Source organism: Camelus bactrianus, chromosome 1 (genome assembly GCF_048773025.1).
Source record: "Camelus bactrianus isolate YW-2024 breed Bactrian camel chromosome 1, ASM4877302v1, whole genome shotgun sequence".
Taxonomy (NCBI): Eukaryota; Metazoa; Chordata; class Mammalia; order Artiodactyla; family Camelidae; genus Camelus; species Camelus bactrianus.
This window is the reverse complement of record NC_133539.1, coordinates 81,021,924-81,038,252: the sequence shown is the minus strand read 5'-3', so window position 1 is coordinate 81,038,252 and position 16,329 is coordinate 81,021,924. Positions and strand designations below refer to the sequence as shown.

Below are 16,329 nucleotides of genomic sequence, written 5' to 3'. Positions count from 1 at the left end.
CCTACTGTGTGCCAGGAAAGCCCCAGCTCTCATGGAGCTCAAGTTCTCATCAAGAAAACTCAATATTCAAGAAAAGAAGACACAAAGAATTCAGATAGTAATAGGTGATAAGTGAACATCACCCACAGTAAAAGGCTAGGATGATGAGGCTGTGGGCAAAGCAAGGTGGACTGTAGGGGAGGCAGATTTGATAGTCGAGGAAAGACTTTCTAGAGAGGTGACTTTTGAACTTTTTATCACTGTTTCAAATGTCAAAAGGAGGCAATTCATGCAAAAACTCAGGAGAAGGGTGTTCCAGGAGAGGGAAGGACACAATGCAAAGGCCCCAAAATGGGAACAAGTTAGTGTGCTCCAGAAACAGAATCCTCCTGACAATCCCCAGACACAGGCCACCACAGCTCAGAAAGGAGAAAACTGAGGCTGACGTGGGAATAAACCCAGCACAGCCGACTCCCCCACTAGGGTGCAGGCACCACACACAGCTGTCTCCTTACGTGGGGATCTAGGCCCAACAGAACTGAACATGGGGAATCAGGCCCTCACATGAGGAACAGGTTCATGGGGCAGAGTCAGCCTCTGAAAGCTGTTTCACAAGAAGAGAATTTGAGGCCAAACATAAAAATCCAGGCTCCTATGCAATGTGGCCAGGGCCTAGTAGCCCCAGTGACTTGACACCATCCAGGGCACATGAGGCCCAGGGCTGGGCAGCAAGGACCCCGAGGAGGAGGCACTGGGCGACCGTCAAAGTCCCAAGGGAACTTAACAGGCTGCTGCACTGAGTCTCCCCACCCCAAGGATCCCAACTGAGTAGGTCTGCGGCAGAACCTGGGAATCTAAATGTAAGTGATTCCCCGGTGATTCAGTTCAGGCAGACCTTAGAATCGCCATCGTCGGGAGTGAGGAGGAGGCGAGCTCTTCCTGGAGGGGGAGCTGAGTCTGAAGAATCTTTTCTCTACAAACAAACAGCATCAAGGATTAAAGTGAATGCAGTTGAGATTTTCTTAAAAATGTATGAAACCAAACAATGCTGTACCAAGTAACAGGAAAGACAGTTAAGAACATGGCATAACTAGGTGTATTCCCTTCCCTTCAACCACATCTCCAAGTTCAGGAGAGATTACCTTTGTTTGCAATCTGATATATTTAATGTAAGTTTAAAATCTAAACTGAAGCAATCTGACTTTTCATAATGGCATGTTTAATGATTGGCTCATGAAATTCCCAAAAGTTTAAAAATCTGCTCTCAGTATGAGCCAGTCCCAGCACACCACTGGCCAAAAGCTTTAAAAAAACAGTCCACGCCTTTCCTTCCCTTTTTCTCTTCGGGTCTTAGTCTTTTCTTCCCTGCAATGAGGCTACAGTAGTGTCTTCATATCTGTTCCCGGGAGCCCCATGGTGCCAGCAGCTGAGGGGCAGCCGGTGCCAGGAGGCAGGCAGGGAGAGGAGACGGGAGGGAGCAGCTGGCTACTGGCCCCATCTAGGAATCGGCAAGAAGAACAGCTCTGTGGGGGAGGGTATAGCTCAGTGGTAGAGTGTGTGCCTAGCATGCACGGGGTCCTGGGTTCAATCCCCAGTACCTCCATTAAAGATAAATAAATAAAAACCTAATTACCTCTCCCCCAAAATAAAACAAAATAAGTAAATTAAAAAGAATAGCTCTGCTTTGGGGTGTTTTACATCCTGGGGTTTCACAGAAGAACTCAATCAGAAAAGCAGTTCTTGGGGACAGGGGTCGGGAAAAGTAACTACAATTTTTTTCGTAAAGTGTCAGCACTGCTGGCCGAGGTTACTGACACAGCATCGACACGTCCATGCATGATTTATGCGGACATATCTCACCCACACCCCTATAAAGCTGGTGGTGCCAGCGATGCCCTCCTCCCATTTAGTGTGACCCTGAAGAACAGGACAGGAGGGGTGTTTTTCCATCACAGCACGAGAGAGCCCACTTTTACCTTGAGAGTGCACTCTATTCTTAATTCTAAATACATTTTAAAAATACACCTCTAACTCACGAACATAGAAAACAAACTATGGTTACCAGGGGAGAAGAGGGGGATAGATTAGGCATTTGGGATTGACAGACACACATTATTATATATCAAATAGGTAAACAACATGGACCTACCGTATAGCACAGGGACTATATTCAATTTCTTGTAACGAGCCATAATGGAAAAGAAATTGAAAAAATACATATGTATGTATGTATATGTATAACTGAATCGCTTGTTGTACACCGGAAACTAGCATTGTAAACAGACAACACTTCAATAAAAAATAAGAATAAAAAAATACCTCTGTACATACACACATTGGTAAAGAGCAATGAATCATATCTCTCCTACTAAATGCCAAGCTGTGCTTATAAATTAAGAAAAATCAAATTTTCCAGCTCATGTCAAAACATATGCCCTAAAGGTATGATTTTCAAAGGCATACAGTCCACACCCTCCAGTTGTAACCAGCTCTGTTGCCAGAAGTCTTCCTACTGCTTCTCATCGCTGGGGTCTCATGGAATGCCATTCTCACTCCAGAATTCCTCCCGGGCAAGATTCATTTCTCCCTGGTCCAAATCCCCCCACATCCCCATGCCCATATCTCCTCTAGCAGCAATCCCAGTTTGCTTGGCTATTTATGGATATCACACTTGCTGGGTTTGGGGTGCAGCAGGGAGGGCGATGTGTGAAAGAGGGGAATCTAACATTTATGTGTCATTTCTGTGTTCCAGGCTCTATGCTAAACACTTTACAGGCATTGTTTCCTGTAGTCCTCACAAGAATCCTATGAGATAGGTACTGTTTTTACCCCCATTTTACAGATAGGGAAAACAAGGGCAGAGAGGATTTTTTAAGTTACTCATCTCAGGCCACATGGTGCTAAAGTGCTCAGGACCTGAATCCAAGCTCTCAGGCTCCTCGGCCAAGGCTTGCAGCCACTATTCCTCCCAGTGAGGAACTTATGGGGCTCACCTGTGCCTTACTGCTATTTACCTTACTTGCCTGCCAAACACCTGCTTCGCTCCATCACTGCCCCATCACCCTGCTTCTAGCCAAGCCAGTGGCAGCTTAGGGTTCAGACTGGAAGTGAGGGTTAGGGTTAAAAATCTTTGCTCCATGTTTCTAACACTGAAATATTTACCATCTACAATATCCTACCAGGTGCTTTTTTTCCTTAGGATTCCTTGGGCTAGATTCCCCCACCTTTTTAGTTTTAGTTAATCTAAAAAAAGATACCAATAAACTTATTTACAAAACAGAAATAGACTCACAGATATAGAAAATAAACATAGTTACCAAAGGGGAAGACAGGGAGGGATAAAGTAGGAGTTTGGGATGAACAGATACACACTACTATATATAAAACAGATAAACAACAAGGACCTACTATATAAGCACGGGGCCTTTTTAATTTTTAAATCTTTTTGGCATCACAATCATGTTAGTACCAAAAATATACTTCATCTCCAAATCCTGTACCCTTACTTGAGCTTATGTTTTTACTCCAAAGTGGAGATAATGATGAGATTTAAAAACAATATCAAACCTCATCTTCATTTTTTTCCTACTCTTAGCCCCTTTTATCAAATTTCCCACTTTGGGTTCTGCACATTTATACCACTGCTCCCCCATACATCTGGAAGTCTTTTCCTGCTCCAAGCCATGGAACCCCCATTTCAATCCACTGCTATCTCCCTAATCTCCTTATTTCAAACAACTCCTTCCTCAGAACTTGGGTAGAGAATACTGCAGAAAAAGGCCAGTAAAATGAGTACAGCTGCCAGTCCAAAATGCCACAGAACGTCCACTCCCCATCTACAGATTTATTTGTAAAAATAGTTAAACAGCACAGCAGAATACATAATAAATAATACATTAACCATAAAAACCTTCTATTCTGGAAATACCTACATAATGAAATGAATCACACTATCTTCCTTGATTTGTTAAATGAACCCTTTGATTCAGCTCACACCTACTGGGCAGTGGAGACACAAAAATGACAAAACCACAATCTGTGACTTCTCACGGGGAAGACAGGTGATAAAATAATTGCAAACCCAGTGTTCTAATATCATACTATACACAAAATCCATTCATATAAAAGTAGTGTCAACAAAAACAGACTAGGTTGGTATGAAGATCCCTAGCAAGGACTGAGAGTTCCCTTGTATCTTCTTGTCCACGCGTTTTGTTGCTTAGCAATGGTTTTAAGCAGCATTAAGATCACTTCAGGATAAAGACCTGAATGAGACCTGAAATCATGAAACTCCTAGAAGAAAACATTGGCAGAATGCTCTCTAACAACCGTCTTAGCAAAGTCTTTCTGGATATGTCTCCTCAGGCAAAGGAAATAAAAGCAAAAATAAACAAGTGGGACTATATTAAACTAAAAAGCTTCTGCACAGCAAAGAAAACCATCAACAAATCAAAAACACAACCTACCTACTGAATGGGAAGAGATATTTGCAAATCATATATTTGGTAAGGGGATAATATCCAAAATATATAAAGAATGCATACAACTCAACATCAAAAAACAAACAAACAAACAACCCAATCTAAAAACGTGCAGAGGAGATGATTAAACATTTTCCCAAAGGAGACATACAGATGGCCACAGGCACATTAAAAGATGTTTGATATCACTAATTATTAGGGAAATTCAAATCAAAACCACAATGAGCTATCACCTCATGCCTGTTAGAATGGCTCTTATCAAAAAGGCAAGAAATAACAAGCGTTGGCAAGGATGTGGAGAAAAAGGGAAGCCTCATGCACTGTTGATGGGAATATAAACTGGTGCAGCCACTATGGAAAACAGTATGGTGATTCCTCAAAAAATTAAGAATAGAACTACCATATGATCCAGCTATCCCATTTCTGACTATTTCTCCAAAGAATACAAAAATACTAATTCAAAAAGATATCTGCACCCCTATGTTAATTGCAGCATTATTTATAATAGCCAAGATATGGAAACAACCAAAGTGCCCATCAATAAATGAATGGGTAAAGAAGATGTGGTATATACAATGGAATATTACTCAACCATAAAGTAGATGGTAGCGGTTAGCAGAGGGGAAGGGCCAGGTTGGGGGGGTAAACGGAGGGGGTGAAATGGGTAAAGGGAGTCAACTGTACTGTGACAGATGGAAACTAAATTTTGGCGGCTGTCGTGCACACAGAAGTAGAAATACTATGCTGTACACACAAAACTTACATAGTGTTATGAACCAATGTTACCTCAATAAAATAATAATAAATAAATAATCACTCTAAGATAAACCAAAGGAGAGCTATTTTTCCACTACATTTGACATTTCAAAGGGCATCATTAAGATGAACCACACGGAAGCACAGGCTTGTGTAAAGAACTGACAACGGTGTCAGCACCCTGTCTTCTGTGCTGGCTCCATTCTCTGCACTGGTTTCTCCCTCCCTTTCCACTGCCTTCGTTTCCCCATGTTTATTCCTTATTCTCCTTCATCCAAATGTACTTACTGTCTGTAAAAGCCTACTTTGAAAAAGATCACTGTTGAATACTAAACTTTTATTTTCCTGATCTTAATATAAAGTTTGTCAGCTTATGGCCTTAGAAGTCTCTCTCTCTCTCAACAAAAGAACTGACCAAACAAAATTATTTTTATTTCCATGTTGCTTTTGGCTGATTTTCTTTTGTGCGTCAGAGGCTTTCAGAAGGTTCCCAATTCTAGGTCCAAAAAGCTCAAAAAAAAAAAAAAAAGATTGAATACAGAATAAAATATTCCTTTTACGCAGAGGGGAGCCTGAGGTCACAGGCATCACCAGCAACTGGGGAAGGAATCTGGGATTCTGGAATCCTAAGCAGCAAGACTTTCCAGGGCCCACAGTGGGTCACAAGCTTCGGCTCCATCCGCCCCGACATAACCCAGGCCTTTATTTAGCAGATTAGCTCTGGGATGGTTATAATGATTATTAAAATATTGAAGTATCTTTCCCAATTGGCAAATATTACCCACCAATACACATCGTGGCCTTCCCAGACCCTCCCAGAATCCCTGTCCCAACCACCTCACAATCAAGAGGTAAGATTTGATCCAGTAGAGGGTCTCCAGGACCCTGCCCCAGCACTCTCCGAGCTGGACACAACCACACTCCATTTTAATCTCCTCTACTGAAAAATCAGAGAGTTCAACTAATTGAGTTGTGCTTTGATTACAATTATGTCAAATTATTTATCCCTGAGGACGAAGACAAGCTAGGAGTACAACAAGATGAAAAAAGTTCATTTGTTAGGAGGGGGAAATCATGGGCTATATTTTTCTGGTGAGACAGCAGTGCCAAAATCCTGGGTTCAGGATGCCTGGGATGGAACCCCAGCTCTGCCGCTCACTGTGCCTCAATTATTTCATCTATAAAATGGGATGGTAGGACTATTACCTACATCACAGGGTTGTTTTGAGAATAAAACGTGTTTATATTTGTAAAATGCTTGGAATAGTGCCTGGCACACAGTAAGCATCTTTAAGTGTTGATTAAATAAGCAAATCATTTTATTCTGTTGCAGAATGTTTGTTCAATAATTCAAAAATTAAGCAAGTTTCACAGCACAAAGGAAAAAAATAACTGTGACACTATGAAACACTATGAAACATACCATACACTGTTGTTTAATAACCCAGCACTAAAACATCTGGGATCCAGATTTTACTCTGCACTTTGAATTTAGGGAAACTAACACTCAGATTTGTACCATTCCTTTTCTCACCAGAAATGTCACAGGCTTATGGGAAATGTAGGTTGTGAGTTTCTCATTTTAACCCTGAACAACATTTATCCACACCCTGGTGAAAGAATACATTTTATTTTGTGGTGCTAAGACTTAAAGGATTATAAACATAAAGCCAGGCCTGGCACAGCCACAGCCTCTCTCGTGGACACAATGACTCACACTAACTGTGAGTTTAAAGGGCCGTATCTTACCTCTACCTCGATCAGTCCTCTACCATCAATCTTTAGTAAACACCTGGCATGGAAAGGAATCTGCTCACCCAGCAGCTAGCTTGACCAAAATTGCTTTTAGTTTCTAAAACACTGCCACAACTTGAGCTCAAGCATAATTTAGAAACACGCTACTGCACTGCTAAGGAGACAAAGTATTTCATTTTTCTGTTAGGTATTCAGGGGAGGAAAGAACAACTCCCTTACCTGTTTCTCCTTCTTGCCAACTACACCTCACAGTACCTTTCTATACAAATTTAAGTAGCTCACAAGCTTATCTTCATATAGTAACGTATTAGACCTTTCCTGATGGATATAAGATTTACTAAACATAGTCTGGCTACAGCTTCCTTCATCTTTAAAAGTGAATTTCTCTAAAGCTATGAGAAGGAACTCAAATCTTGCTTAATGAGAAAACTAAAGCTTGCATCATAATCATTATCTTTAAAATAATTATTAAAACCCTAAAAGAAAGACGAAAAGAGTTTAGTGGAGGGATAGTGGTGACGGTGCACATCGATGTGAAAGTACTTAATGACACTGAACTAGATGATGAACAATGGTTAAAATGGCAAATTTTGTATACTATGTGTATTTTACCACAATAAAAATAGAATAGAATAAAATAACTTTTTAAAAATCCTGTAAGAATTGAAGGTAAATGAATTTTAAAACAACAACAACAACAACAAAAGAAACATACACTTAGTAATCAGACAGTTTCCAAGGAGCAGGGTCCCCTGCTACCCAGTTATAAGTGAATCAACAAGCCTAAATGAATGCTTTACAGCACTTCTCACCATGGTTGACAAATATTCTCACATCAGGGACAAACATAGTAAAGACACATCTTCCTCAAAGCCTTAACTACTTACATGTTTTATATTGATTGTGAATGATACTAGATCCTGTGAAGACAGACTGTGAGCTCAGACATTAGTGGAAAGATCCCCAAACAATATTTAAAGGCTGTGTACGAATATAAGCTAAAAGCCTGTGCACAATTCACCTGTATGTATGTTACCACAAAACATATAATATTGACATAAACCCTACTCAAACAGGCAGTGTGAAAAAGTGGTGTCTGTTAACAGTTCAAGTTAAAGATTCTTTTCATTCTTTACACTTTCATTGCACCATTAATTAGCCAGTTAACGCAACACAGAGATCTCTGGGTACCTGGTCTCCCAAAAGCCCCAGGAAAGCCCCCAAAGGGCGATCTCAGCTGAAACTGGTAGGCTTGGCAGATGAAGTTAAGGGAACTCATTCTGGGGGAAGACCTAGGGATAATCAAACGCAGAAATCCTTGTGGTCTTTAAGAATCTACTTGCCTTTATTACTTCACAGAGGAAGTAAAGAAGGCAATAATCCGAGACTAAGAGAAGGAGCAAATATAGGCGTGGCGGCAGTTCTGTTCTGGACTGATTCTACAAGGGCAGTTCTGAAGGGCGTCACAAAATCCTATTCAAGGCCAAGGCTTGGAGCATCGTGCTCTTGGATCTGAGACCTAAGTCCCAAATACCTTGAGCTAGAGCGAAAAAAACAAGTCCCTTTACACACGCCCAGCTCCTTGCCCCCTCGTCCCCTGCCCCACCCCGGCGTCATCACCTCCTGGGCGCCACAGCGAGCAGCTGTGTGGCCACAAGCCAGGGACAGTGCATCTGGCAGGCTGGGCTCTAAGCCTCGGAATGCAGCACTTCCTGGTTGGTCCGGGATGCTGGTCCCATCGCGCCCGCCATCCCGCTCATCCCACAGGGGACGCGAACCCGGGAGCGCGAGATGACCCGGCGACACCAGACACACTGCACTGGGGACACCAGACACACTGCACTGGGGGCCCCAGCGGTGGGGCAGACAGGTGCATCCTGCAGAGGACGCCTCCAACTTCGGGTGGAGCCAGCGCGGCCCTGCGCTCCAGGCAGCCGCGGGCCCTTGGCAGAAGTGCGCGCGCAAGTCGTCAGCGTCTACTCTGCTGGAACTGGGACGAAGGTGTGCGCAGGAGGCCCCTAGGGGCTGCCAGGGAGGCCGGTCCCGCGAGGCCTCATGGCGCTGGCGCCCGCCGCGGACGCCACTGCCAAGGTCCCGTCCAAGTTGGGCGGGGAGCGGCCAGCTGCCCGCAGCCGACGGGAGGAGGGACGGAGGGCGAGCGCAGCGGAAACCGGGCGCCCGCGGGAGCTCTGCGCGCCCAGACCGCGGCGCGGCTCCTACCTGTGGAGCGAGGGCGGCCGCGGGAGCCTGCGCGGTGGCGCTGGAGTCTCGGGGCTCGGGCGCAGCTGGCACCGCTGGAGGCGCGGGAGGAGGGAAGGAGGGAGGACCAGAGTGGGGACCGCGCCGCCGCCCGGAACTCGGCCCGCGGATTCGCGCTGGCCTGGCAGGGGTGGGGCGAGGAGGTGCCGGTCCGAGTGCGTCGCGGCGCAGGTTGGCGGCCCGCGCTGGGCACGAGGGCTCGGGCGGCTGGGCCTCTCTCCTGATCCCTGTTTCTGATTCTCTCTTCCCCCTAAGTTTCAAACTCAGCCGCATCAACCAAGGGAATGTTCACTAGTGTTTTTACTATCAGGTACCCTTGAGTAGCCAAATGCCCAGGCGCTGTTATAGGAGCTTTGCCTATGTTGTCTAATCTTCGTCTATCGCAGCTGATAGCCATGATTGGCCTATTTTACAGGTTAAAAACAGGGTCAAAAAGTGAAATAACGTGCCCAACGTGACACAGTTAAGAAGTAGGAGCTTTGTTGACGTCATCTATAAGCCTGCTTCCAACTCTCTGGCGTTTGCGTTATCACTAATTTACAAGCAAGGAAACCGAGACTCAGAAGAGTGAAGTAACCAGCTTAAGGTCACCCAACCAAGAACACAGGCGATCGGAACTCGTGTCTTGATGTCTTTAAAGCTCAAGCTGGGTATAATTCAGAAATCTTAGTATAAAATAATAAATCAGGAGTAAAACATGGAAAGTTCCCATTGCGCCCGTAGAACTGCCCCAACACAGCAATTTTGATGTCCACTTAGAATACAGTCTTAATAGAAAAAGAACCAGTTGCCATGTGGCTTGAATAGCAGCCCTTTTGGAATATAGCTTTGAATGTAAGCCAACTCCGACCTCATTACACAATATTGTGTTCCGCCAAAGCCGAAGGAAGGCATCGCCTCCACATACCCCAAAATGTTAATAACGATGGCCGCTTTAAAGCACTCAGTGGATGTTGCACAGCCCAGACAGGCCGAGTTTCATAATGTCTTGCTGCATACGTGGAACTATATGGAATGCAATCCAGTTCAGAGGAAGGGAGGAGTGAAATTACAGCCTGGAACTCAGTTTTCCTGTTTTCCTATAGTTACTCACCCCTCCCTGCACTACATTTTTTCCCTCTTGAGCACATCTTTTCCAGATGATAAGAGAAGTCACACAGCCTTCACTCTCTCCTTGTTGACAGAAATGATTGATGTCTTTTGAATCCTATGATACTGACAGATTTTTACGATTAAACATACGGCCCTCTGAGCAGAGTATTGCCTAAGAGGAGTTTGGCAAGTGTAAGACAAGCATGTTACTGAGAGGCTGAATACCCTTTTTTCCCATTCTTTCTCAAGTTTTATTAGTCACAGATGATTTGATAAGTATTATACACACAAGTAATGCACTCTTACAAGCTTGTATTTGGAAATTATAACACTTTTGATTAAGAAGCAGCAGCCTATAAAATTGTGTCCCAAATTCCTAAGTGTCATCATTAAAACATTTGGCACTGACCTGTAACAATAGATCTTTCTAGTAACTATAATTAGAAATAAAATTATTTAAGTGCCCTCATAGCAATTGAATTTCTGCCTCCCTGAGCTAGAGGAATAAAATAGAAAAAGGCCATATGTTGTTTAGAGATAAACTTGAGCTATGGAATGTCAAAGATGAGTTTTAGATACAATATGATTCTGTATGTAATTATGTCTATTTTCCTGAAAGATTTGTTGATTGTTGGTGTTTTTCCAAACCTTCCATATCTTCAGAAATGTCAAGAAAAAATGACTATGAAATCCTGTTGTATATCCATCTGGATACACGTTTGATGTTTTTTATCAATCAAGTGGTATTCTAAATCCTCTTTCATTTTTATCTTTTCTTTTCAGTATAACAGTAATACATGCCCATTTTTATAATTTTTAAATTTATGTTTTAAAAATACAAGATTTTGAAGACTACAGAAAACAGTATTTAATTAAAAGTAGCTATAGTCTACCCCCTACACCCACACCCATTGTTAATATTTTGTTATTTTTCCTTTTTATTTGTTTTCTATACATAAAGATTTGTTACAAAATTAACACCACACTATACAAACAATTTAACATCTTGTTTATGTCACTGAATATTTATAAACTGAGCATTTTTTACTGTCACTAATTTAGAAAATATTTAGTGGTTGAAGAATATTCTAATTATTCACCTATTGATGGCTTTTAGGATGTTTCCAGACTTTTTAGAAATTTTTAAGTTATTCTGGAATGAACACTGGATACCAATCTTTGTTGAGATTTAAACTCTAAATTTTAGATAAGGGTCCTAAATGTGGAGCTACTGGATCAATGTTTATAAACATTTTTGAAGCTCTGTGAGATGCTGCAAAAATACCTTTCAATATTATGTATTATCTTGCCTATAATTTGAAAATGTGATGGCAAAATCGTATCTTGGTTTAATCAGCATTTCTTCAATAATCTACAATGATAAACACTATTTTTCATGTTTATTTTTGGTACAATTTACTGAGAATGATCTATTCATGTCTATTGCTTCATTTTTTCTGTGTGATACTATTGCTCTTCTTGTTAATTTGCATTAATGCTTTTAATAGAAACATATTATTTATCTATACATACACATATTACTTATAAAATATTCTGTAGAATTTGCATACCAATGTGCTCCTCCCAGATATTACCTTGTGGTATATTTTATACATACGTTGCTGTCCAGATCACCTAGGTCATTTTGGGATGCACAGCATCCATCATCTTTTCTAATACTTACGATTTTTTATAGAGAATTACCTCTCCCCAAATGTGTATAGTCTCAGCAAGTGGACACTTTGAGGCCACAATCTCCAAGGCAAAGGGCAGATCCCTACTCTCTATTCCCACCACCAACCACTCCATTCACCCCTGGAGGCCAGTGAACTGAATCCCAAGGAAGGAGGGAGCTGGCAGAGTTTAGGGCTGGGCTCACTGAGCACAGGCAGTAGCAGCCCCAGCAGCAGCGCTGCCCTGACCAGGGCGACCCAGTCGGAGACAGTTTCCCACTTCCTGATTTGTTTGTTTTTAACCTCCTGGCACTTCCTTTGTATCTGCTATTTCCAGTCTTGTCTCCCAGCCCTGCCTTGAGTCTGTGAGCCCCTGGGGCCCTTTTCCTTCAGATAACAAGAGCCTGCATTCATTGCTCGTCTCTCTATAACCCTCACTGACACCCTGTGTCATTCAGTCCACCTATCAGTCCCCTAATTAGTGCCTCATTTATTAACTATTAACGCTAATTAACCACCGTTGACAGGGTACCCTGGAAACGCAGAGTATGAAGCAGGATATTTTATCCTCAGTCACCTGCTGACATAAATCACGTTAGCCATCCTAACACTGACAGAATGAAAGATGAGAACAGCGTGGTTATCGAGGCTCAAAATTAAAAAAAAAAAAAAAAAAAACTATTTGACAGTGATGAGGACCAGAAATCTCAAGGGAGGATGAGGAACAAAGTGGGTATTGCCAAGGTGTACAGAAGCATCGAGACTCTAGATCTTTATTTTAGCTTCTTGTGGACCATTCACATGTTTCATAATTCCTCCCATTAACGGTCAGTTTGTGTGCTGTCTACCACGTGACTCTTTAAAGGGGCCATGCTGACGCCTACAGCCCCAACTGGAACACCAGAGATAATCTTCTCAGTTACCCTTAGCCAGTCCCTTAGAAGCTTTTTTTTCACACCCAAAGACCCAAAAGGATCCAACTCCCCTAACAGTCATTAAATAAATCTAAAAACGTGTTTAAAATATCTTTATAGTTTCAATGTTTATGTGTCTTTTAAAATTGTTTTCATTTTAATGGATTTGGACATTTATACAAAGTAGCATGATTATTAAATGAGAAAACATGCAAAATCATGTAAAAGAGTGAATACTTGTTTAGAATAATCAATTTTATGTCAATTGGTTGCTATAATTGTATTAAAGAAACTATACAAGCAACTGTCATCAGTTTCCAACAAAAAATTCATAAACTGGACAGTAAAAAGAAAAATGATCTCAAGAAAGTAATGTTCTAGGAACCCATAATAAAGGAAAACTAACATTTTTTCCAAAGCTACATATTTTATACAAACATATCTATGTATTTTTAACTTTTAAACTTAACATCAAATATAAGTTTTCATTCCTTCCTACATTATAAAAGCCCACTATGTTGCAGGCACTGTTTTAGTGGCTGAGGATACTACATGAGTAAAACAAATGAAGCCTCTGCTTCTCTGTAGGAGGACAGACTGAAATATGTAGGCGATGAGGGGTACTGTGAAGAAATATACACCAGGGTAAAGGAAAAGACAAGGGCTTCCAGGATGAAGTGGAGGGAGGCTGACAGAGAAGGCTTCTCTGATAAGGTGACACCGGAGGAGAAGAAAAGGAGCAAGGCTTGTAGATGTCCAGAGGAAGAGCATCCAGGCAGAGGGATGAGGTCGTGCAAAGGCCATGAGGCAGAAATGTGCTTGGTTTTCAGTGAAGAGTAAGGAGGCAAAGATGAGTAGAGTGATGTGTGCAAGGAGAAAAGTGATGGAAAATGGAGTCAGAGGGGGATCAGAGAGCAAGTTCCTAAAAGGAATGAGTTTGAATTTAGTGTTAATTGATCTGAAAAGGTTGAGGCAGAAGAGGGACACAATCCCACTTTTGTTTTAGGAGGAGCACATTGACTACTATCTGGAGAGCAGACCACATCAGGGTGAGGGTAGAAGCATGAAGACCAAGCAAGAGTCTAAGGAAGGATGGACTGGAATGAGAGTCATGGAAGTGTTGGAAGGGGTCAGATTCTGCATCCTGATATAGATAGAAAGAAACCAATATTCAGGAAAACCAAATATTCAGGATGAGCCTTACTCAAGGGCATGAGGTAGTTATTCCCTGACCATATAAATTTCATGGGGAGGTGAATTAGTGAAGGTATCAGTGAGGTTCAATTAACGGCATCATTTTTTTAACTTCATGCACTCCATTCATTTATAAAACGTAAGTTTGAGTTATTGCAGTTTTTCCCTGTGGAACTCAGTTCTACCACCCTTAGACCAGTTTCTGCACCATACATATTCCCATTTCAAAATTAAAGACAAACTTCTTCCCCATCAAGTTTTGATTCGACCTTCACCCAAATATACATACCACCAATTTAGCTTTTCATGTCATAACTTCAGTGTTGGTTGAAATCAGGTATCATTCCTATAGTCTCAAAAACATCTAGCTTTTGACTCAATTACACATTAACATTCTTTGCATTTTGCAAATAAACTGTTTCTACAAACATTTGTTTGGTTTTACACTTCCCTAGTTCAGTTTAGATTTAGAAAGTTATGTTTATTATAACAACAAATGTTTTAACTTAGAGTAGAAGAATAGAAATAGAAGGACATGTTATAAAAGGTTTCTTTAATGATAATAGAATGGCAAAACTTCCCAGGATGAGAGCCACTTGGATCCCTGCCTGTGTGCCTTCTAATCTTTCGGAACCTCCAGAGAAATATGGAAGTGTTTTCTTGGCAAACATTTTTTAAAAGCTAAGGGGTTTGAAAACATTTTTATTCGCCTGCATCACTTTTCATTTTCCAGAAGAAATGCAATCATAGGACACTCACACTAAATTGTTGCTGGTATAGATTTTCACACTTGTACAATCTGTCACACTAAAGGCACGTTTTTCTAACTCATGCTTTAGCCTAGTTTGTAAGGCCAGACAAGACATCCCTACCCTCATACCCAGATAGAGCAAAAGCATCTCTCAGAAACCTCTCAGCTCTCAGCTTGATTTGTGCTCTGAGTGTTTTCAGGAGTCAGGACCCTTTGCAAGGAGAAGGTGAAACAAGAAAGGAAAAAATGTGTTACATACACACATATATATACATATGTATGTTATTTCTTTAGTGGGACAATCCATTTGACTTACATGCTCACTTTGAATTACAGACCCTCTGCCCAATGATGTGACTCAACCATCCTTTAATAACAAAAATTCAGGAAATGAAATTTAGAAATATTGATCCTTAACACTAAAATACAATGAAAAAAACCCCTGTGTATCATCAAAAGTTCTTCGTAATTCTTTACCCATCTTATATTCACCACTCGGAATCTGTCCATGTCCACAAGCTCCAAAACCTTTAGGACCAAATGAAATTAGGATATTCTGAATTTTATTAGGATATTCTGGCCTCAAATTGTCCACTTGCTAAGACTATATACATTTGGGGAGAGGTAATTCTCTCTAAAAAAGAAAAGGCAGCATCCCATAATTAAACACCCTCAGACTTCTGCAGCAAAAGGCATGAGCAGTATGCCACACAGAAAACCAGTGGCTGCAAATAGCCTTGAATCAGTTCAGGTCAGATTTTACTGCCAAGTGAGTTATGAACAAAACTTTTGGTTTTCAGAACTTTTCAGATTTTAGAATTTCAGATAGGGCATCACAGATGTGAAATAAAACAAAATGGAGTATGCCTTGGAGACCAGGAAGAACACTTTCAAACCCTTTCCTTACCTCCTCACAATTCATTCAATACCTTAGAGACCAGTTTTTTTTTGTTTGTTTGTTTTGTTTTGTTTTGTTTTGTTTTTGCCAACTGATCAGAGGTCTTGCATTTTTATATTTTTAACAATTGTATTTAACAAGTAGATTCAAAACCCATTTGAAAGTCATTTGGGGGTAGATTTTCTAAATGAATTAGAGATGCCTGTTTCCAAGCTTTTTAAAGTGGGCAGATAGGAGAATTTTTATAGGTGGCACGTGTTTTTCAAAGTCAACCAGTTAGGAAGGAAGCACTTCCAAAGGTCTGCTGTCATGCCCTTTACCATAGCCCAAGTTTCCTTCAAGAACAGACACTCTCCCCTGTGTTATTAAAATGACACTTTTTATTTTGAAGAGACAATGTTGATTTTAAATTCATCACTATCATAGAATTGATAGACACTTGTTATCATAGAAAAGATAGAGTGTGGAACACTAGTGTTTTTAGAAAACAGGAATGTGTCATTCCTCTAAATTTGGCAATTCTGAAATGTACTCAGCTGTGATAAAAACAGCACCCTTGTCTATGATACAAAATGTT

General features: G+C 41.2%; 1 protein-coding gene and 1 long non-coding RNA gene across 3 annotated transcripts in view; one reads left to right on the top strand and one right to left on the bottom strand.

The window, feature by feature from the left end:
- PLD1 (phospholipase D1) overlaps window positions 1–9,353 on the bottom strand; it is a 172,751-nt gene extending 163,398 nt beyond the window's left edge. Inside the window, exon 1 of one of the 2 annotated variants that reach the window (XM_074367899.1) lies at window positions 9,192–9,353. The gene's annotated coding sequence lies outside the window, so the exon portion shown is untranslated. The remainder of the gene's footprint in view (window positions 1–9,191) is intronic. The other variant, XM_074367900.1, reaches the window with a different exon arrangement.
- LOC141578268 (uncharacterized) lies at window positions 8,597–11,850 on the top strand. Its single transcript, XR_012508410.1, has 2 exons — window positions 8,597–8,972; window positions 9,646–11,850. It is a non-coding gene; the product is annotated as an uncharacterized LOC141578268 (long non-coding RNA).
- Window positions 11,851–16,329: the final 4,479 nt, after the last annotated feature.